This window comes from Protopterus annectens, chromosome 7.part0, assembly GCF_019279795.1.
Source record: "Protopterus annectens isolate FY-2018-M chromosome 7.part0, PAN1.0, whole genome shotgun sequence".
NCBI lineage: Eukaryota > Metazoa > Chordata > Ceratodontiformes > Protopteridae > Protopterus > Protopterus annectens.
Genome location: NC_056739.1, coordinates 15,598,027 through 15,619,915, shown reverse-complemented (window position 1 = coordinate 15,619,915; position 21,889 = coordinate 15,598,027). Strand labels below are relative to the sequence as shown.

Below are 21,889 nucleotides of genomic sequence, written 5' to 3'. Positions count from 1 at the left end.
ACAAATTTGGTTTCCGTTCCTCCATCGTCACCTTTTGGTGCAGCCGTGGCATCTGGACCCAGTGCCAGACCTTCTGATTCACCAATCGGGTCAGCTGCACCGGTCTATCCCTTCTCTCAACCTCACAGCATGGTTGCTCCACTTCCTTCCTTAGCCAGGCTTCCTATGATCTCTAATCCTGTTAGAGACATCATAGTAGCTTCCTTAAAATCCTCTACTAGGAGGATTTATACTAGCAAATGGAAACGTTTTTCTTGTTGGGCAAAAGCTAAAAATATTGATCCCTTTACTGCTCCAGTACAAGCAGTTTTGGATTTCTTAGCGGAAATCTTTCACGCGGACTCCTCTTCCTCCACGGTCAAAGTTCAGTTGGCTGCTATCTCGAACTTTCATGTCGGGTTCGCAGATCACAACATTATGTCCCACAGGCTTTGTAGAGCCTTCTTAAAAGGAATTTTTCTCCTGAAACCTCCAATCAGGAGTCCTCCTCCTCAATGGGACCTAAATTTAGTGCTGACATCCTTGATTCTTCCTCCTTTCGAGCCAGCTGTTTCATGTTCCCTGAAATTTCTTTCATGGAAAACTTTATTCCTGGTTGCTATTACTTCGGCTAGGAGGGTATCTGAACTTCATGCTCTCTCTGTTCGCCCCCCCTATTTAGTCTTCCACAAAGACAGAGTATCATTGAGAACTAATCCGACCTTTTTGCCTAAGGTCGCCTCAAAGAGTAATTTGAATCAGGCTATTGATCTTCCTGTATTTTTCCCAAACTACTCAAACAGATCGGAACAAAAGTTACATTATCTTGATGTTCACCGCCAACTCAGATATTATTTGGACAGAACAAAACAATTCAGGAAATCCGATCAGCTCTTTGTTTCTTATGTTGATAACAAAAAAGGCCTTCCTGTCTCAAAAGTGACCTTATCTAGATGGCTTTCTTCTGTCATCTCTGAAATTTATCAGCTCAGGGGAAAACAGCTGTGCCCGAAACCTAAAGCGCATTCAACCAGAAGCTTAGCCACTTCCACAGCTTTTCAAGCTAGACTTCCATTAGACACTATTTGTGCAGCAGCCACTTGGGCCACTCCTCATACCTTTGTTTCTCATTACAAATTGGATTTGGCCTCCAGGGACAGAGCCAGTTTTGGCTCTACAGTTCTCAAGAGTCTGTTCCATTGAGCCACCCAGGATAGAGGTGCTAGGACGGTCCCATCAAGCAAGAATGAAGGCGAGATTGACAACTTAACATTGAGAAGTTATGTACCTACCATAACGTTCCATGTTAGTTGTCTTCTCTCGCCTTCTTTCTTGCAACCCTCCCTCCTTCCCCCTGGCCTGGACAGACCTTTTCTCTCTACATGGAAGAATGCTTCTTAGACCATACAGTACTGGTCCTCCAAAACCATCCTTCAGGCTTTTCTCTCCTTCTTTCTTCCTTTGGGAAGTTTTTTATGCTAGGTGTTATTGCCTATAGACAACAAACGAGATCTGGGTACTTACTGCCTTGCATCATGGGATATGGGGCTGCCTCGAGCTGGTAAAAGTGACTCTCGAGCTTAGCAAGTGGGAACCCATCAAGCAAGAAAGAAGGCAAGAGAAGACAACTAACATGGAACGTTATGGTAGGTACATAACTTCTCATTATCAAACAACGTCCAGTCAATTCAAATCTGTACCGATATCATTACATATGTAGGCCATGTCCAAAAGCGTCTAAAATATACCCAAAGAGCCTACATAAAGCCACTGTTCATTAGATATAACCGCAGATAACATACATCATTAAGTATACCAACAGCAAAAGACAGCAATTCCATTAGCAGCTCTCGAAACCATAATATTTTAATACAACATACAACTCCAAGGAACCAGTCATCTGCACAGCACCAGCTTGTAATCATCTTAACAAAAGGCATCAACAAAGATCTTTACATTCCAAATCTAAACTTCATGCTCTGTGCTCTCTGTTCTAAAAAGCACACATTAGTAAAGGTGCTATCAGTCAATGAAACATCATGCCCACCAGTAAAAACACTGTCAGATCAATTAAGGGTAATGATCAGTAAAACTTAACATGTAAAAGAGGCAGTGTATCATCTTATATTTAGTCTTCAAGATAAAGAATATCAAATTCACTATTAATATTAGATCGACTACGACTGAGAATATACTGTGTCATTGTGCATTGTATGGCCAAAAACTATTACTTGCAGTTGCTGCAAGAGAAAAAAACTGCAGCCAATCAAACATTGAAATCACCACTAAAAGTCAGACACTTCTAAGCCTATTGGTAGAAAACATCTTCTAGATGTCATTGGTCGTAAAACACTCATCAACAGACACCTAGAAGGCTAAGAAAGAAACCTATCATAACCATTCTATTAAATGAAAAGTAAATATACCAACAGAAAGAAACACTGATGAAGATGTCTATCAAACACGTAAATAAAGATGAAGCAAAGTTAGCAGCAAGCCTCTTGGTGAAAAAAACACTCGCTAAGAATAAAACTTCCCAAAAGGAGCAAGAATATCACAAAACTTATTATAGTACCGTATCATCAAAGGAAAGGCATTAAAGGCAACGATCTACCGCACCATGACAGCAACAACTAAAAATGTAACAAACATTAAAAAGGGCTTCAAATATGCCCCCAGTTTCGCTCAGTTACATAACCAACAAAAAACAACAACCAATGCTTACGAGGTATACTGATATATACCTAAGCTTCATTCGGTCACATTTGTGAAGCCAATGTCTAAAGCACACCTCGGAGACAATAATTGAGAACTCATTAAACATTTAAACCTCTTCCAAAAAATCATAACTAATAAAATAAAAGTAGATACTCGTCACTAAATAAGCACATCATGCTTATTATTTCTTATGTATCTCTCTGGCTCTAAGGGGTGGCTTGATGGAAATTTTACCAATGAGGCCAAATCTGTTGTCAGCTTGCAGTTGTAAAATCCACCATATTTTCCTTCATTCAGTTCGATTAGATGCATCTCCTAATCTAGTCCCCTCAAACACTTCCTTGATAACTTAAAATAAGAAATTATGATCTGATATTGTTAATCCTCGTTCATTCCTTATGCATGGGTATCGGTTCCGACCTTGGAACCGAGCCGGCCATTTTCGAAGCTCGCTTCAGTTACAAACTCTCAAGCTAAACTCTTACACATAATCCCCCTCTCCCTGTTACCTCAGATTTCATTTGCCGCGTTGCCATTCGCTCGTGTCAAGCTGCTTCTCTTGAGCTAAGTATAGATTTTAAGTTGTCTATCTCACCTTCATTCTTGCTGGATGGATTCGGAGCCAATCCTCGGCTCTGACTCGGCCTTCTACTAAAGCTCGAGAGCTATTTACTGGCTCAAGGCCTCCCCTTATCCCACAATGCTAGGCGTCAGATATCCAGATCTCGTTTGTCGCTTCAGCTACAAGGTTGCGTTTTTTACCGGCTCCAGGTCGTATAATTCTTTTTATAACTTTTCATAGTCAGGGTTGTTGTTGTTATTTCAGATTTCTTTTCTATTAGAGTTGTTAAATTGTAAACCCTTTAGACCCAGTTATAATCCCCTTTTTTCTGTTGATTACAGAGTTGTATTCCCTTCCTCCCTTCCCCTCCCCATCCCCCTTTGGGGTAGTGGTTAGGCCTATCTCTTTATAGTGTGGTTATATATTTATAGTTTTATAGTTTTTGGTTAATTATAACTGTTATAGTTGTAGAGGTTGTATTGTCTGTTCTAGTGCGTGTGTGTCTGTGTTTAGTGTTTAAGCACTAGTTTAACTTTCCTTGGTATCTCTTCTACTATGTCCAAAGATACCAAGGTTTCAGGTTTCAAGAAGTGTGACTCGTGCTGTCAGAAGATGTCTCTGACAGACAGTCACACTTCTTGTGTTTATTGTTTGGGCCCCCTACACCTGCAGGACTCTTGTTTGGTCTGTCATGCTTTCAGTCCGAGAGTCCTGCAGGAACGTAGGAATAAACTTATATCGAGAGGCTTGTTAAAGCCTGAAGGATCCTCGGATAAGCCTTCGTCGGGGAAATCCTTAAAGCCTGCCAAACCGTCGGCTCCCTGTTCGGAGCCAACGCCGAGCGGAGCTTCTACTTCCTTGTCGGTTCCGGCCGGAACCGACACTTTGAAACCTCAGTCGGCCCCGACTTTGCCATCGGAGCCTTCTCTGAGCCAGAAAAGTTCGAGATCCCCCTCTTTAGAGTCTGTTCGCTCGGCTCCTAGGTCCCCATTACTACAATCGGAGCGGAATCATAGGTCCCATTCCTCTCGGTCCTCCAGGTTATCTGACCATGACTTAGAGAGGGTGGTCAGTAGGCTCCTTAAGATGCAGGCACTGGCCAATATGTTGACTAGCCCTTCTCAGCAGACTGTGGCTATCCCTATTTCTTCAACTATTCCTCCTCCGACTCTACTACCGTGTTCAGAGCTGGAGCTTGTTGGGGCTCGAATTGTCAGAACGCCAGAGCCGATACCCCACCCTTTGGCTCCTTCGTCAGCTCCGATCTCTTCATTGGTTCCGTCCTTGGAGGGATCCGGGCGTCGAGACTCCCTCGTCGGCTCCCAGGGCGCGAGTGGCATCGGACCCTTGTCCGACCTCGTTCTCCCTCTCAGGGCCTCGACGCAGGTGAGCTCGGCCCCGACATCGGCCTCGGAGCCGTCCCTCTTGGTGCCGGGAGGGGTTCACGTCTCTTCGGAGTGGGGGCCCTCTTCTCTGCCTGATAGGGGTGCCTTTGAGGTCATGAGGAGCTCCTGGGTCGGCTCCGCGATCGACCCCTTTGGCTCCTCCCCCCATGGTGCCTGTGTCGGTCTCTGTCCACCCTCCTGACCCCAAGCATGGAGAACAAGTGCTCCAGGTAGACCCATTGGGTGCATCTTCCTCTTCCGAGGCCTCCCCTGATCATTCGGGGGAGCCCCCTCGGAAGAGAAAATGTAAGAGGAAGCATGTTGACTCCCCCGAGTCAGTGACCTCTGACACCAACTTGGAGGATTTGGAAGGGTCCCCAAGGTCCCCCTCTGAGGATGTCTCCTTTTCAGACATCCTTGAGATTCTTAAGCAGAGGGGGAACTGGACTGCCCTCAACCCTTCTGAGGACGAGTCGGTGTATCTGGACACGTTTGGTTCTCATCCTTCCACCTCCTGGGTGTCTCCGCCTTTCGACCCACTCATGGAAGTAGTGACTCGGAAGGCATGGACGGCCCCTGACACAGTGGAACCAACTCCCCGCAGGCCCACAAAATTCATCACAGCCCCGTCCGACAAACAGTTTCTCACTAAGGGTGTCCCTGTTGATGCCATGGTGGTTGCAGCAGCCACTAAGAAGGAGTTGGCTGACCCTTCAGTGCCTGTCCATCAACCTAATAAAGAATCCAGGACGATGGATAGGTACGGCAAGCGGATGTTCTCTTCAGCGACCTTTTCTGTGCAGTCGCTGAACTATTTGTGCCATTTCACCCGCCTTCAGAGAGATCTCCTTAAGGAACTGGGTGATACCCTTCAGGATCCACCTGCTGTGGGGTCTCAGGAAAAGATTAACTCCCAGCTGGCGACCCTTAATTCTATAGTTAACTCCTCCATGCAGCTCATTTCTTATGCAGCCGATGGGGCGAGTAGGGCTGCAGGCACAGGCGTGGCTTTGAGAAGACATGCCTGGATGTGGTTATGCAGTTTTGCTGACCCCTTTAAGGCGTCCTTCACCAATACCCCCTTCGATGGTTCGGCTTTGTTCGGACCACAGGTGAAAGATACCCTTACCAGGTGTGAGCAGGAAGGCAAGACTCTCTCTGCCATGGGAGTTCATTTTTCTACTCCTTCTAGACCATACCCTAAAGGTCAGAAGGGTGGGAAAATGTGGTTTCGCAAACCCCAAGGAGTCATGCCTGACACACGTGGAGAGTTTCCCTCCAGGGGTAGAGGAGGGAACAACAACAGACGCCGCCCGAGGGGCAGAGGGGGTCCGCAGTTCAGGGTAGCAGGGAAACCTTTTCCGACAAACCCTTTCAGCACCCCTGAGGGGCTGCCCGACTTCCACTCTCGGACGCAGTCGGGGGAAGAGTATCACTGTACCCAGAAGCCTGGCGACTCCTCACACAAGACAAATGGGTACAGGCTATCATATCCGAGGGCTACAAAATCCCCTTTGTCCACACCCCCATTCAAACAAACAGATCCCTTCCAGATGTTCCACCTGGTCTAAGGGAACAAGCAGTACTAGAAATCTCAAAATTGCTCAGAAAAAGAGCCATCCAGCCTGTCCCAGCAAACCAGCAAGGATCCGAGATTTACTCCAAGTTCTTTTTGGTACCAAAGAAGACAGGGGAATGGAGACCCATTTTGGATCTCAGCAGGTTAAACAAATCTGTTCAAAGAACGAAGTTCCGGATGGTCATGCTTCAGTCCATTCCACCCTTTTTGGGTCCGGACATTTGGATGTGCTCCATAGACCTTCAGGATGTGTACTACCATATCAGAATGAACAGACGCTCCAGGAGGTTTCTCCGCTTCTGGCTGGGAGCCAGTCACTATCAATTCAGAGCCCTGCCCTTTGGTCTCACCACAGCCCCCAGGTGTTCACCAAATGCATGGCAGTGGTTACGGCTCACCTGAGACGGCGAGGATTCCAGGTGTTTCCATATCTAGACGACTGGCTCCTAACTGCTTCCACCAGGCATCAGCTAATCCGAGCCAGGGATTATACCATCCAAACTTGCTCAGAGCTAGGTATCTCCATATACTTCGAAAAGTCTGCGTTGTCGCCTTGTCAATCTATAAATTTTATAGGTGCCATATTAAACACAAAAGAACTGTCGGCAAAACTTCCATTAGAAAGAGTATTAGTCATTCGCCGACATGTTCAAACGTTGCTACAATGCAAGAGAATCCAGACCAGATTTGTGCTGAAAACCTTGGGTCTCATGCCAGCAACAATCACATTACTTCCCCTGGCTCGTTTTCACGTGCGGATTCTTCAATGGATGCTTTTTACCCAATGGTCTTTTCAACAGCTACCAATGTCTCACAACATAATAATCACCCAATCATGCAAAGACCACCTTTCTTGGTGGATGGTCTCCCCTCAAGTTTTTCAGGGCAGACCGTTTGTACTGCCTCCTCCGGTTGCCACGGTGACAACGGATGCCTCCCTGATCATGTGTGTGTGTGGGGGGGGGGGGGCATTTAAAGGGCAGGACTGTCCAGGGCACTTGGCAACCCCTAGAGTACCATCTGCACATAAACGTCTTGGAGATGAGAGCAGTACTTTTAGTGTTGCAAGCTCTTCAGGACTCTCTACCTACCGGGACTATTGCAGTTCAGACGGACAGTATGTCAGTAGTGTGGTACATCAACAAGCAGGGCAGAACCAGGTCCTATCCCTTATGTCAAGAAGCACTCAGACTCTGGCAGTGGGTGATCTCCTCTCAATGGTTTCTGATAGCAACACACATCCCCGGGAAGTCCAATGTCATAGCGGACAGGCTAAGCAGAGCAATCCTTATGCCTCACGAGTGGTCTCTCAATCAGTTAGTAGTGGACAAAATTTTCCGCAGATGGGGTCAACCTTGCTGCGACCTTTTTGTAATCCCTCTCAACAGCAAGTGCAGCGACTTCTTCACTCTCTTCCCTCTCCCAGGCCAAACCCCCAGAGATGCTGTAGTTCACGATTGGTCCCGGGGTCTGCTCTATGCATTCCCTCCTTTTCCCTTAATTCCAAAACTGATTCAGAAAGCAACCACTTTGGGATCCAGGATGATCCTCGTTGCTCCTTACTGGCCTCAACAAATTTGGTTCTCATTCCTGCATTGTCACCTGCTTGGAGCAGCCCTGGAATCTGGACCCAATGACAGACCTCTTGATCCATCAGTCAGGCGGGCTTCACTCTCTCAACCTCACAGCTTGGTTGCTTCACTTCCAGCCTTAGCCAGGCTTCCACATGTTTCTCAGCCAGTGCGCGAAATCATACTTTCTCCGCACAAACCAAGACTTATGCTAGTAAGTGGAAAAGTTTTTCCTTCTGGACAGCAGCTAGAAAGATTAACCCATTCACAGCCCCTATCCATAATATTTTAGATTTTTTGGCGGAACTTTTTCGAGCAGGCTCCTCAGCTGCCACCATTAGGGTACAATTGGCTGCTTTCACAAATTTTCACGATAGCCTATCAGAGTCCAGTGTCATGTCCCACAAACTTTGTAAAGCTTTTCTTAAAGGGACTATGTTACTTAGACCCCGGTTAAAGATCCCCCCCACCGTGGGATTTGAACTTGATATTAACTTCATTGATTCTCCCTCCTTTCGAACCTGCAGCTTCTTGTTCCTTAAAATTACTCTCCTGGAAGACTCTCTTCTTGGTAGCCATCACCTCGGCCAGAAGAATATCGGAACTTCAACCCTTTGCTTTCGCCCTCCATATCTTATTTTTCACAAAGATAGAGTTTCACTCAGGACTTATCCTTCCTTTTTGCCCAAAATACCCTCGGAGACAAATCTCAATCAGGCCATTGGTCTCCCTGTATTTTTTCCTAATTATTCAAACAGAGCTGAACAAAAGTTACACTGTTTGGACTTTCACAGGCAGCTAGGTTTTCATTTGGATAGGACCAAACAGTCAAGAAAATCAGATCAACTCTTCCTGTCCTATGCTGAAGGGAAGCAGGGCCTGCCAGTTTCTAAGGTTACCTTGTCTAGGTGGCTGGCCTCTATTATTACCTGATCTACCAATTGAGACATGAAGAACTTCCTTCAAAACCAAAAGCTCATTCCACCAGGGCATTGGCTACGTCGGTAGCTTTTCAGGCTAGACTTCCAGTGGAATCTATTTGTGCTGCAGCAACATGGGCCACTCCTCATACTTTCATTTCGCATTACAAGTTGGATATGGCCTCCAGGAGTCAAGCTGATTTTGGTTCCACTGTGCTCAAGAGTCTGTTTCGATGAGCCACCCAGGACTAAGGTGCTAGGGACGCTGTCCCATCCAGCAAGAATGAAGGCGAGATAGACAACTTAACATTAAGAAGTTATGTACCTACTATAACGTTCCATGTTAGTTGTCTTCATCTCGCCTTCTTTCTTGCATCCCACCCTCCATCCCCCTAGCCTGCTTAGGACAGAGAAGAATCCCTTTTGAGGCCTTCTTCTTACGGTTGACCTTGTTTTTAGGTTACGTCCTCCTCTGTTTGTAGCACTGTAGGTAAACCTTTGGTGGGAACTAGTGTGTTTTTCCATGGTGTTAGCTTTTCCAAACGAGATCTGCATATCTGACGCCTAGCATTGTGGGATAAGGGGAGGCCTCGAGCCGGTGAATAGCTCTCGAGCTTTAGTAAAAGGCCGAGTCAGAGCCAAGGATCGGCTCCGAACCCATCTAGCAAGAAAGAAGGCGAGATGAAGACAACTAACATGGAACGTTATGGTAGGTACATAACTTCTTATTATTTGTTGTCAGAATAGTCATTTATATAACTTTTTCTGTCAGAAAAGTTTCTATTTCATTGTCTCTTACCTTATCGCATCTAGCGACCATATTTTCTTTAGTTTTTCTTCTCTTTTCTCTACACCTTTTACCGCAAGGTATTTTTCCCCTATCATCGTTGGTACTCCTCCTTTTTTTCATACCTTCGGGTATTCTTTTGTATCATTGCTGGTACCCTTTCTACTATCCGTTTTTTCTATCATAGCAGATAAGAAAGGTAGCCCAGGTTTTAAAAGGTGTTCTGATTGTGGACACAAATTACCTACATCTGATGCACACTCTGTGCATTTATTGTTTGGGGGCATCCCATTTATCTGTTGACCCGCCCTGTACTATCTGTGAAAATTTTTCTGACAGAACCTTGTTAGAAAGGAAAAACAAGTTGTTGCTGAAGGGACTTCTTAAATCTCCCTTTTCAGAGGCTGTTTCTGGGTTGGAGGCCTCAACCCCTCCTAGAGCCCATAAGAAAATTTTAGATGTTCCTACTAAGGCCAAGTCTTTGCCTTCGTCCCCAGCTGGGGACTCCCGCCAACCAAAACCTAAAAAGGCTAAAGTTTCCGCTCCGGAGCTCATTCAGTCAGCCCCACTGCTTTCGATGCCTAGACTTTTTGGCACCGAGGCCTTCGGCTCCATTAGTGATCTCGGCTCCATCTTTTCCTGCAGCCTTCACTATATCAGCACCGAGGGGCTCCTCTGTTCAGACTATTACTACTATTGTATCAGCACTGACCACTCAGTCGGTGCAGACCTTGACGACAACGGCTCCAACATCTTACTCGGAAACGACACCTCAGTTGTTGGCTCCAATTTTGTCAGTTCCAGCTTCGGTACTGACAACCACTATGGCACTGATCCTTGTGTCAGTGCAGACCGTGACCTCGGCACCGATGACTTCCTCGGTGCAGACACCCGTAGTCCAGTCTCTCTCGGCACCGTTGTTCTCGGTGCGGACTGCTGAGGTGGGCACCGAGTTTGTCTCTTCTGTGGACAGGCCTCTTTCTCCCTCAGTCTCTGTAAGGTCCACTAGAAGCCTTTCCGAACATGATGTGTTGCATCTTGTGGATCAAGTGCTTTTGGCCAGAGGTATCCCACACCCCAGGACTTATCCTTCCTTGGGAGGTGATCACCCATCTCCAAAGACCCCTTCTTATTCTCCTCCTTATTTGCTTTTGAAGTCCATTGATATAGCACAGTCTTCCCCCTCTGCAGTTCCCTTTATGGATTTCACTAAGGAACCGCAGTTGCCTTCGTGGCAGGAAAGTTTTGCTACAACCCAGGATGTCAGTTGTGACACGTGTAATTTGCTGCTCCACAGCCATCCGGGGACTCAGAGTCGGCAGGCTGAGCCACTTAGGGGAGGGGTGACCTCTGTCCTGGACACTCACTCCTCTTCAGGCGGACCAGCCTTTCAAGTGATGGAGAAGGCTTTTGGTTCTGCTGGCAGTACTGGGCTGTCTATCCCGTCGCCCTCCTCTGGTACACTGGTTTCACAAGTCGTACTTAGTGGACACCGGGTGCAAGGGCCTCAGGACATATTCCCACAGGAAACTCCTTTTCTGCTGTCTTCCCCAGCTTCTCCCTCTGAAGAAGTCCACCGGAAAAGTTCGTGTAAGAGGAAGCACATGGACTCCACAGAGGAGTCCCTCACTGAAGACACAGACTTTGAGGGGGAAGGATCACCTCGGTCACCCTCTGATCCTTAAACAGAGAGGTGACTGGCAGCCCTCTAATCTGACATCTGAGGAGTCTCTGTTCCTGCAGGCTTTTTGCGCCCGGCCCCCTACCTCCTGGGTTACTCCACCTGCAGATACACTTGTCCGGCTCATCGTGCAGCGTGCGTGGAAGGCTCCTGACACCGTCGAGGCTATTCCCCGGAGGCCAGATAAGATTTTGTCCCCTACTGATATGAATCCCCATTGGTGAAAAGTTCTTCCTGTGGATGCTCTGGTGGTGGCGGCCGCAACAAAAAAGGATCTGGCAGAAGAAGAAAGCCAGACTGTCCATCTGCCTAACAAAGGGTCCCGGGCCCTGGACAGGATAGGGAAGCACACCTTTGCATCAGCGACCTTTACTATCAGGTCCCTGAATTATATGGCACACTTTACCAGGCTTCAAAGGGATCTGATTTCCGAGCTCTCTGAAACCTTGGCTGGTGCCGTGTCTGATGAGGTCTGTGACAAAGTGGCCTCTCAGCTGACCACCATTGAGTCAATATCTAACTGCTCTATGTGACTGATATCTCATGCATCAGAAGGAGCAGCTAGAGCGGCGGGTTCAGCTGCGATCTTGAGACGACATACCTGGATGCACTTGTGCAATTTCGCAGAACCGTTTAAGGCTCCCTTTCTTAATGCTCCCATTGAGGCCTCTTTGTTGTTTGGACCTAAAGTTAAAAGCACCCTGGCCAGATGTGAACAGGACAGTAAGACCCTTCTGACGTAGGTGTCCAGTATTCTTCCCCTCAATGTGCTTTCTCCCAAAACCAAAAGAGTGGGAAGATATTGTTCAAGAAATCTCAGGGTCCTTTCTGTGACACACAGGCAGAGTTCTCCCCTAGAGGCAGAGGGGGAAACTCACAGGGAAGACGCTCCTTTCGGGGCAGAGGTGGTCTGTGTAACCAGGGTTCCAGGGATTCTTTCCCTGGCCAATCCTACCAGCGATCCTGAAGAGCGGCCCAACTCCTTTCTTCTGGAGGTTGTTGGGGGTCATTTCTCCTTGTACCCTTCTGCCTAGCTAACCATCACCACCGATTCTTGGGTACAAAGGATTATAACCAGAGGTTATCATATCCCCTTCGATATTTGTCCTGTCCCTTCAAAAAACCTTCCTGACATTCCACCCATTCAAAGGGAAGAAGCAGCACTAGAGATAGAAAAGCTGCTAAGAAAGAGAGTCATCCAAATAGTCCCTCCAGACCAGATAGGATCCGGATTCTACTCGACTATTTTTGGTGCCATAGAAAACTGGGGACTGGAGACTAATTTTGGATCTCAGTGTATTGAACAAGTTTGTGAGAGTACAAAAATTTCGGATGGTCACAATACAGTCTATCCTCCGGCTTTTGGAAAAAGACGATTGGATGTGCTCGATAGATCTTCAAGATGCATACTACCACATAAAAGTGGACAGGCCATCCAGAAGATTTCTGTGCTTTTGTGCGGGAGCCAGTCACTACCAGTTCAGAGTACTACCCTTCGGACTCTCTACAGCCCCCAGAGTGTTCACAAAGTGCATGGCAGTCGTCACAGCTCACTTGCGACTTCAAGGATTCCAGGTGTTTCTATACCTAGACGACTGGCTCATTTCCGCCCCCACCAGATGTCTACTAGAAGAAGCCCTGGCATACTCTCTACTCACTGCACAAAGGCTAGGCATAACCATAAACTGGCAAAAATCCAATCTCACCCCATCTCATTCGACAGAATTTATAGGGGTTATCTTGGATACAAAGAACTGCAGAGCTGCCATTCTAGAGCACAGAATTTTAAGGATAAAGCAACAACTGATTCCAATCCTTTCAAGGGAGAAATCCACAGCTCACTCTGTTCTGCAGCTGTTGGGTTCCATGGCAGCCTCCATCCCCATTGTCCCCCTGGCCAGGTTTCATATGAGGCTTCTACAATGGCTAATGCTCACCCAATGGTATCCTTTTCAGCATCCTCTTTCAGTCAAGATTTGAGTAACCCACAGGTGCAAACAGAATTTAAATTGGTGGATGACAAACAATCTGTCACAATGGTCTCGCTCCTTCTCCCCCCAGCAACCCAAGGCCACAGTGACCATGGATGCCTCCCTGATGGGGTGAGGGGGGGGCTATGTCAGGGACAGACAGTCCAAGGCACTTGGTCCAAACTGGAGGCCCATCTGCATATAAATGTTCTAGAGCTGAGGGCGGTGCATCTGGTGTTGCAAGCACTCCATCCCCTGCTGCCGTCTGGGATGATTGCGATTCAATCAGACAACATGGCGGTGGTCTGGTACATCAACAAGCAAGGTGAAACCAACTCTTGCCCCTTTTGTCGAGAGGCCATGAGGATATCACAATGGGTGATGGCTACCAACCATTTTCTTCTAGCAACACACATTCCTGGGAGTTCACGAGATAGTAGACAGACTCAGCAGGTGCATTCTACAACCTCACGAGTGGTCCCTAAATCCCTTGATAGTGGCGGAGATCTTCCACCGCTGGGGCCATCCTTGCTGCGACCTCTTTGCATCCCGACCAACTACAAATGCTGCAACTACTTTGCCCTGATTCCCCCTCCGGGACAGTCACCCAGGGACGTTGTAGTCAACGATTGGCCCTCTGATCTTCTTTATGCATTCCCACCTTTTCCCCTCATTCCTCAGTTTCTGAAGAAAGCCCGTCAGTTGAAGGGCAAGGTGATCATGATAGCACCATATTGGCCTCGTCAGATTTGGTTCCCCTTCCTTTGGCCTCACCTACTAGATCGATCATGGATCCTCCATCCAACCCCGGAATTGATCTCACATCCACAGAACCTGATTCATCCCAACTTGAACAGCCTGAAGCTCACAGCTTGGCTACTCCAATTCCCTTGATTGCCAGGCAGAATGATCTTTCTTTACCAGTACATGACATTCTCATTCCATCTCATAAGTCTTCCACTAGAATTACTTATCTAAGCAAGTGGAAAAGATTTACCCATTGGCTGAAAGATAAACAAGTAAATCCCTTCTCAGCACCAGTGTTGATAATACTAGACTATCTGGCCGACCTTTTCCAATCGGGTCTATCGGCCTCTACCATTAGAGTTCATTTGGCTGCAATTTCTAATTTCCATGAGGGTGTCCAAGATTCCTCTCTTATGTCTCACAAATTGTGCAAGACCTTCAAAAAAGGTGTGAATCATCTGAAGCTACCTTTTAGAGAACCTATTCAACCATGGGATCTGACATTAGTTCTACAAGCTCTGACAATGCCACCCTTCGAACCAGCTTCCTCTTGCAACCTCAAGCATTTGTCATGGAAAACCTTGTTTTTGGTCGCCATTACTTCTGCCAGACATATCTCTGAGCTTCAAGCTTTATGTATCAAGAGTCCATACTTGATTTTTCATAGAGATAGAGTGTCTTTGAGAACTAATCCTTCATTTCTGCCAAAAGTGATCTCTGAAATGTCTATTAATCAAACCATTGAATTGCCAATTTTCTTTCCCAGTCATTCAAACAGAGGAGAGTATTGCCTACATACCCTAAATATCCACAGGCAATTCCATTTTTACTTAAACAGGACTAGGTCCTTTCGTAAATCTGACCAGTTATTTTTGGCTTATTCTGGACCTAGATTAGGATCTGCTGTTGCTAAGTTCACATTAGCTAGATGGTTGAAGGACTGTGTGAACTTCATTTATACACAATGTAATATCCCGTTGCCTACTACCATGAAAGCTCATTCAACAAGGTCGGTGGCAATTTCTGCTACCTTCCATGCCAGAGCTGCTTTACGTGACATCTGTGGAGCTGCAATTTGGGCAATGCCTCATACCTTCATCAATCATTACAAATTGGATTTGGCCTCCAGGGGAAGAGCATCTTTTGGTTCCGTGGTGCTCAGGAATGTCGTTCCATGAGAGCCTTCCAGGAATAGAGGTAGCTGGGGACTCTGTCCCATGTGTAAGGAATGAATGAGTATTAACAATATCAGATAAAGAAGTTATGTCTTACCATAACGTTCCATCTGTATTGTTGATCCTTATTCAGTCATTATGACCCTCCCTCCTTCCCCCTCATGTAGCTTCTAGTGGATCTCACCATCCAGTTCTCTTAGGTCATTTGACCAGAGGTAGCCTCTACCTTCTTTTGACTTGCAAACTCAATCTGAGGTAACAGGGAGAGGGGGGTTATGGGTAAGAGTTTAGCTCAAGAGTTTGTAGCTGACGCGAGCTTGGAAAATGGCCAGCTCGGTTCGAAGGTCAGAAACGATACCCGTGCGTAATGACTGAATGAGAATCAACAATACAGATGGAACATTATGGTAAGACATAACTTCTTTTTCCTCACCTACATCGTCTGTGTGTTTGGCTAAGCGATTATTGGTATCACCTTGTCTGATACACCTCATATACCTCATATGTTCTCTAATACTCTCATAAAACATTTTATTCATTTTGCCAACATAAAAATGGGAACATGTGGCACATCTCACCAGAATAACAGCATTTTTAGTCTGACAGCAGCTACTCTAAACATATACTTACTCCTGATGACTGGATGCTTAAATGAATTGTTAGTATCAATAAGGTGGCAAAAATTGCATTTGCCACACCCAACAGTGCCATGTATTTCATCAACTGAGCACCTTAATTTTGGACCATGCACAACGAGGTTCCTTTCCTATCAACATATTAATTTCACTGTCAGAGGTCAAAATATGCCAATTATTTTTAATGGCGGCACATATAGAATTAACATTCATAGAATAATGTATAGATAATGTTGGAGCATGTCTGAACGTTACTTTATCATGCTCTTGCACTTTCATGGATTGGTGCTACCCACTGTCTGAAAAAATGGTGCTGCTCTCCCTTGCCTCTATGCCATCACTGTCCTTATTTCAGAATCTATCTCCCGTCTGTCATAATCTCTAGTCAAAAACTCTTCCCTCATAGGAGCTATATCTGTGTTGAAAACACGTGTTTCACTACTAAACTGTGAAATCCTCATTACTTGACCTTTAATTATATTTATAAAGATGTTTTGGATGATTGCTGCTTCTACACAAGACATGATTACGATGTGCCGCCTTCCTATATCTACTCGTGGTCAACGTTTTACTGTGATTTTTGTATAATTTAATATCAAGCAATTCAGTCTGATCATACAATTCTTGTTTAGTAAACCTTAGAAAGTCAGTAGTTCACTGCAAATATTCGAAAAATGGTTTGAATTGTTCTAAAGAGCCTCTCCAAATAAGGAAGGCATCATCCACAAACCTCCTATAAAAGCGTATATGAGAAGCATATACGCTGTGAAAAACATGATCTGATGTTGTTAATCTTCTTTCCATTCATCACTGATGGGTTCGGTTCCAAGCCCTCAGAACCAAGTCTGCCTAATATCAAGCTTGCTCCAGCTAAAAGCTCTCGAGCTAAGCTTCTACCCATAGTGCCTTTTTCCCTGTTACCCCAGATCTCATTTGCTGTGTTGCTGTAAAGCCGCGTTTCAAATGAGCTCTCAGCTAAGTGAAAACATTTGATATCTCTCAGGATATTTGTATTTTTTCCTTATTCTTGTTGTTAATATTGGTAATTCTATAACTTTACAGCTATATTTAGACTTTTCACTCCTGTTTCTATCCATTTGGTAACCTTTTAAGTACCATTGGTGGTACGGCCTTTTCTCCCTACCCTTGGGGTATTTCTTCTGTTTTCCCTTTTAGACAAACTAGTTTTGGCGTATATGTCTTAGATATGGTGTGTATGTAGACATTTTAGACTTGGATATAGTAGAGTTTTAATTTTTTCCTTTAGTCTTCTGTCTAGTTTGTTGAGTGTGATCTTCGTGATGTCTGATAAAAAGGGCACATTGGGGTGTAAACATTGTACTTCATGCAAGGGTAAACTACCTAATAGTGATTCCCATGATGCCTCATCTTTCGGTACAACCCCCCCCCCCCTATGTGATTTGTCAAAGTTTCAGTCAGCACACTTTGAACGAGCGCAAAAACAAGTTAATTCTAAAGGGCCTACTTAAGTTGCCCTTTTCAAAGGCCCTTCCTCCAACGTAGGTCTCATCCCCTCCAGTCAGGGGTAAGAAAAGGTCCCACTCAGTTCCCTCTTCACCATAGGGTGACCAGGGCAAGTCTGTAAAGCCTAAAGTGCCTAAGCTATCTTCGGAGCATAAGTCTGCCTCTTCAGCACCGACCTTTGCCGCTCCAGCTACGGCAGTTCCTATGTTGGTGTCAGCTTTAGCTCCAATACTGTCTCTGGCACCAACTGTCGACCTTACAACGACTACTACAACTTCAGCACCGAGTGTCGCTTAAGCACAGTACACACCTTTGATGTCTATCTCTGCAATAATGATTGAATCTTCCGTGTCAGCTCCGAGTGTCCCTTCGGCACCGAGCCCTTTTACTGTCCCGATAACTATGATTTTGACTCCAATGTTTCCGGTCTCCAAACTTGAGACATTGGTGCTGGTAGATTACACACCACAGACCCGATACTCTCTATTTAGAGACCCATTTCTAGGACAGGTGTACAGTCCATTCCTAGAATGACCTGACTTCCCATCAGGAGGATCCACTAGATCCACCAGGAGCCTTCAGAACTTGATGTGGTGCATCTTGTGGACCAGCTGTTGACAGCCAGGGGGATACCCACCCCTTCTAGGACCCATCCTCCTGCAGAACTTGGTTTGACATCTCCACGGACTCCATCCTACTCTCCTCCTTTGACCTTACCAGTTCCAAAGCCATTTGCTCTAACGTCCTTTTCGGAACCCCCTGTCTTGGCACTTGTAGTGGGTCTCACTAGGGCTCCGGGACTGTCCCTTTGGCCTTCAGTCCCTGCTGAACCGGGCCTTCCTCAACCCCATGATTGGGCTGCAAGCTCTTTGGTTTGTAGAGTGGTTCCGAGTGTTTCTATGGATCTGCCCTTGGTGCTGGGAGTCCTGTCTGCACTGATCATGCTTGCGGCTCCATCCTTGGGAGCGGGTTTGACAGAGCGGGGTGTGACCCTGGTTCCGAGGTTGTCCTTCTCGGTTCCCAGCTCCCATCCCTCTTCAGGTGGACCTGCTTTCCGAGCTATGGAGAGGGCACTCGCTTCTGGAAGCATTCCCCAGATGTCAGAACCCCAAACCTCCTTTCCTCCTGAGCTACAGCTATCGCAAGCCACCTCCCCTAAACACTGGGTAAGAAAGCCACAGGAACCTCCATTGCAGGGTGTCCCATCTTCCAAGTCCTCATCAGAAGCCCCCACAGAAAAGATTGTGTAAGAAGAAACATGTAGACTCCCCTGAAGAGTCTCTAACAGAGGACACAGATTTCGATGACGGTGAAGGGTCCCCACGGTCACCACCTGATGATGTCTCCTTTGGAGACATTCTTGAAATGTTGAAACAGAGGGGTGATTGGAAGCCCACTAACCCTTCTTCCTAGGAGTCCATGTTTGTGCAGGCTTTCCGTGCCCAGCCATCTACTTCTTGGGTGACCCTGCCTGCAGCACACCGGGAAGAACCCTGATTCTGTTGAGTCGATTCCTTGGTGACCTGACAAGATACTTTCACCCCCGAGGATGACCCACATTGGTCCAGAGGTTTACCAGTCGATGCTAAGGTGGTGGCGGCGGCCACAAAAAAGGATCCCACTGAAGAGAGTCATACTGTTCACCCACCTAACAGAGAGTCGCAGGCCGTGGACAGATTAGGGAGGTGAGTCTTTGCTTCAGTGACCTTTGCCATATGGTCCCTGAATTACTTGGCACATTTTATGAGGCTCCAAAGAGACTTGGTTTCCAAACTCTCTGGAACACTCACAGGGCAGGTGTCTGATGAGGTAAGGGATAAAGTGGCGTCGTAGCTCGCAACCCTGGAATCGATCTCCAATTTGTTCATGAGATTGCTCTCACATGCAACTGAAGGGGCGGCTAGAGCTGCGGGTTCAGGCATAGTTATGAGACGCCATACCTGGATGTGCCTCTGTGACTTCGCGGATCCTTTCAAGTCTTCCTTCCTGAATGCTCCCATTGAAACTTCTTCCCTTTTTGGTCCCAAGGTGAAGGACACCCTGGCCAGGTGTGAGCAGGATGGTAAGACCCTGTCTACTGTAGGTCTACGTTTTTCCAACCTTCCTTTTCCAGGAACCAGAGGAGTGGCAAAATGTGGGACAAAAAAATCTCAGGGTCCTTTCCCATGCCATACGTGGTGATCATACCCCCAGGGGCAGAGGGGGTAACAATTCCGGAAGACACCCCTACCAAGACAGAGGGGATGCACATAATCTGGGACCCAGGGATTCTTTCTCTGGGCAGCCTTATCAACGCTCCTGAAGAGCGGCCCGAATGCTTTCCTCTGGAAGTAGTCGGGGGTTGTTTCTCTTGGCACCAAGCTTCCTGGCATTCAGTAACCACCGATCGTTGGCTACAGGAGATCATAACCTGAGGTTGCACCATTCCCCTCATCACTTATCCAAAACTTCCAACAAAACTTCCCGATGTTCCACCCAGTCAAAGGGAAGAAGCAGCTGCAGAAATAAGCTGTGTCAAGAGAGTCATCCAATTAGTCCCACCAGAGCAATGCGGATCCAGATTGTACTCAAGGATCTTTTTGGTGCCAAAAAAGACAGGGGACTGGAGACCCATTCTAGGTCTGAGCAATTTGAACAAGTCTGTTGCCCAAACAAAATTCCAGATGGTCATGGTTCAGTCCATTCTCCCTTTTCTATGGGAAGGCGATTGGATGTGCTCAACAGATCTCTGGGACACGTATTACCACATCAAAATGGACAAACACCCCAAGAGTCTACTTTGCTTCTGGCTAGCAGCCAATCATTACCAGTTTCATGTGCTGCCATTTGGACTCCTACAGCCCCCAGAGTGTTCACAAAGTGCATGGCTGTGGTTACAGCTCACTTGAGACTACAAGGATTCCGAGTGATGTGAGAGTGTTCAATCTCGCCGTTTGTTCTTACACATGGGGTTCGGAGCTGATCCTCGGCTCCGAGTCGGCCGCTTGACAAAGCTCTGCATCGAGAAGAAGCTCGAGACCAACCTGTCTCCCACAATTCCCCTCTGCCTTTACCACAGATCTAGTTTGCCACTGCAACGTTCGCATCAATATTGATGAGCTCAGACCACCTGGCAGATAAGATTGCATTTTTGTCTAAGATTCTTAGATATTTTTTTTCCTAGTTTTACCTTAAGTCTTGTTTGTGTGTGTGTGTAGTGAGTCGAGGGTTTCTCTTTCTTATACGTATATATTTTTTAATATATATAGTTAGTTAGTTCCCTCGGGGCCTTCCCCACCCACTAACTTCCAAATTACTGCAGGATTTGACAAATTACTGGATTTGACTAAACTTTACTTGGGACATTATTGTTGGCTGTTACTGTCTGTTCAAGACTGTGTAGACCTTATATAACTTTACTGGATTTGACTGTTATTATATTATTATGTCTGAGAAAGCGAAGTCAGGCTTCAAACGGTGCCAATGTGGACAGAAAATGTCTGTCACAGACGATCATAGTTCCTGCGTCTACTGTCTTGGCCCTCTCCATCTGCAAGAAGACTGCTCCATTTGTCATTCTTTCAGTGGAAGGGTCATGACAGATAGGCGCAGGAAACTCATGGACAGAGGCCTGTTGAAGCCTGCATTTCAAGAGGCTCTTGATGCATCGGACCAGACATCTAAATCCTCGAAGGAATCGAAGACGTCGGAGCCCATGTCATCGGCTCCGAGCTCTTCATTTAAAGTTCGCTCACTGGTTCCACAGACCTCGGGGCCGAGTGTCGAACTTCTGTCTATCACCGAGCCTCGAGTCTTGGAACCGGTGACGGAGCTTCCACCTCCTGTGCTCTTGAGGTCGGCTCCGTCTTCGATTCCTTCGACGCGTTCTTCTAGACCCCTCTCTGACTCCGATGTAGACCGTGTGGTGCAGAAGTTAATGGAGAATACGGCCTTGTCCAAACTCATCTCAGTCTCTTCCCAGTTGGTGTCGAGACTCGAAGGCCTTCCCTTATTTCCATCTGTTCCTCCTCCGAGGCCTATTCAGCCTTCGGAGCCGGAAGAGGCTGATCTGATGATCGTGGAGCCCTCGGTGCCGGAGCCATCTTTTTCTCGGTCTGCACCGTTCACCTCGACTCCGACGGATCCATTACCGGAATCGCGGAGCCGACGATCTATCCTTGGTTCGGGGACCGAGAGTCGGACTGATGTTTCAGTTCCGACTCTCCCTCTCGGTGCCTCGGCACAGATCGACTCGGCTCCGTCCTCGGGGTCGATGCCCTCGGTCCCCGTCTCGGGGATCCCTCCGCTTTCTTCGGAACCGAGGGATTCTTCGACTCGGGACCCGGGGGCCTTTGACCTCATGAGGAAGGTGTTGTCGACTCAGACAACCACTTCAGCAGAGACGGCTTCTCCTTCCCATAAAGGCCCGTTATCCTCCTCTGCACCCACGGCTACTTCAAAGCATCGAGCACCGGTGTCTCAGCCACTCCCAGAGGGAGTCCCCTCTTCCTCGGAGGCTTCATCGGATGCCCCCCCCCGAGGAAGTTCCGATGAAAAGATTGTGTAAGAGGAAACACTTGGATTCTCCATAAGAATCCTTAACATCGGACACTGACTTAGATGAGTCAGAAGGGTCCCCGAAATCACCCTCAGAGGATGTCTCCTTTTCAGACATCCTGGAGATTCTGAAGCAGAGAGGTGATTGGCAGGCCCTAC

At 46.9% G+C, this 21,889-nt stretch overlaps 1 protein-coding gene across 1 annotated transcript in view; it reads left to right on the top strand.

The window, feature by feature from the left end:
* Positions 1 to 21,889, top strand: part of LOC122805771 (synaptonemal complex protein 1-like) — a 5,909,626-nt gene that overhangs the window by 1,847,860 nt on the left and 4,039,877 nt on the right. The gene's annotated exons all lie outside the window — the stretch shown is intronic.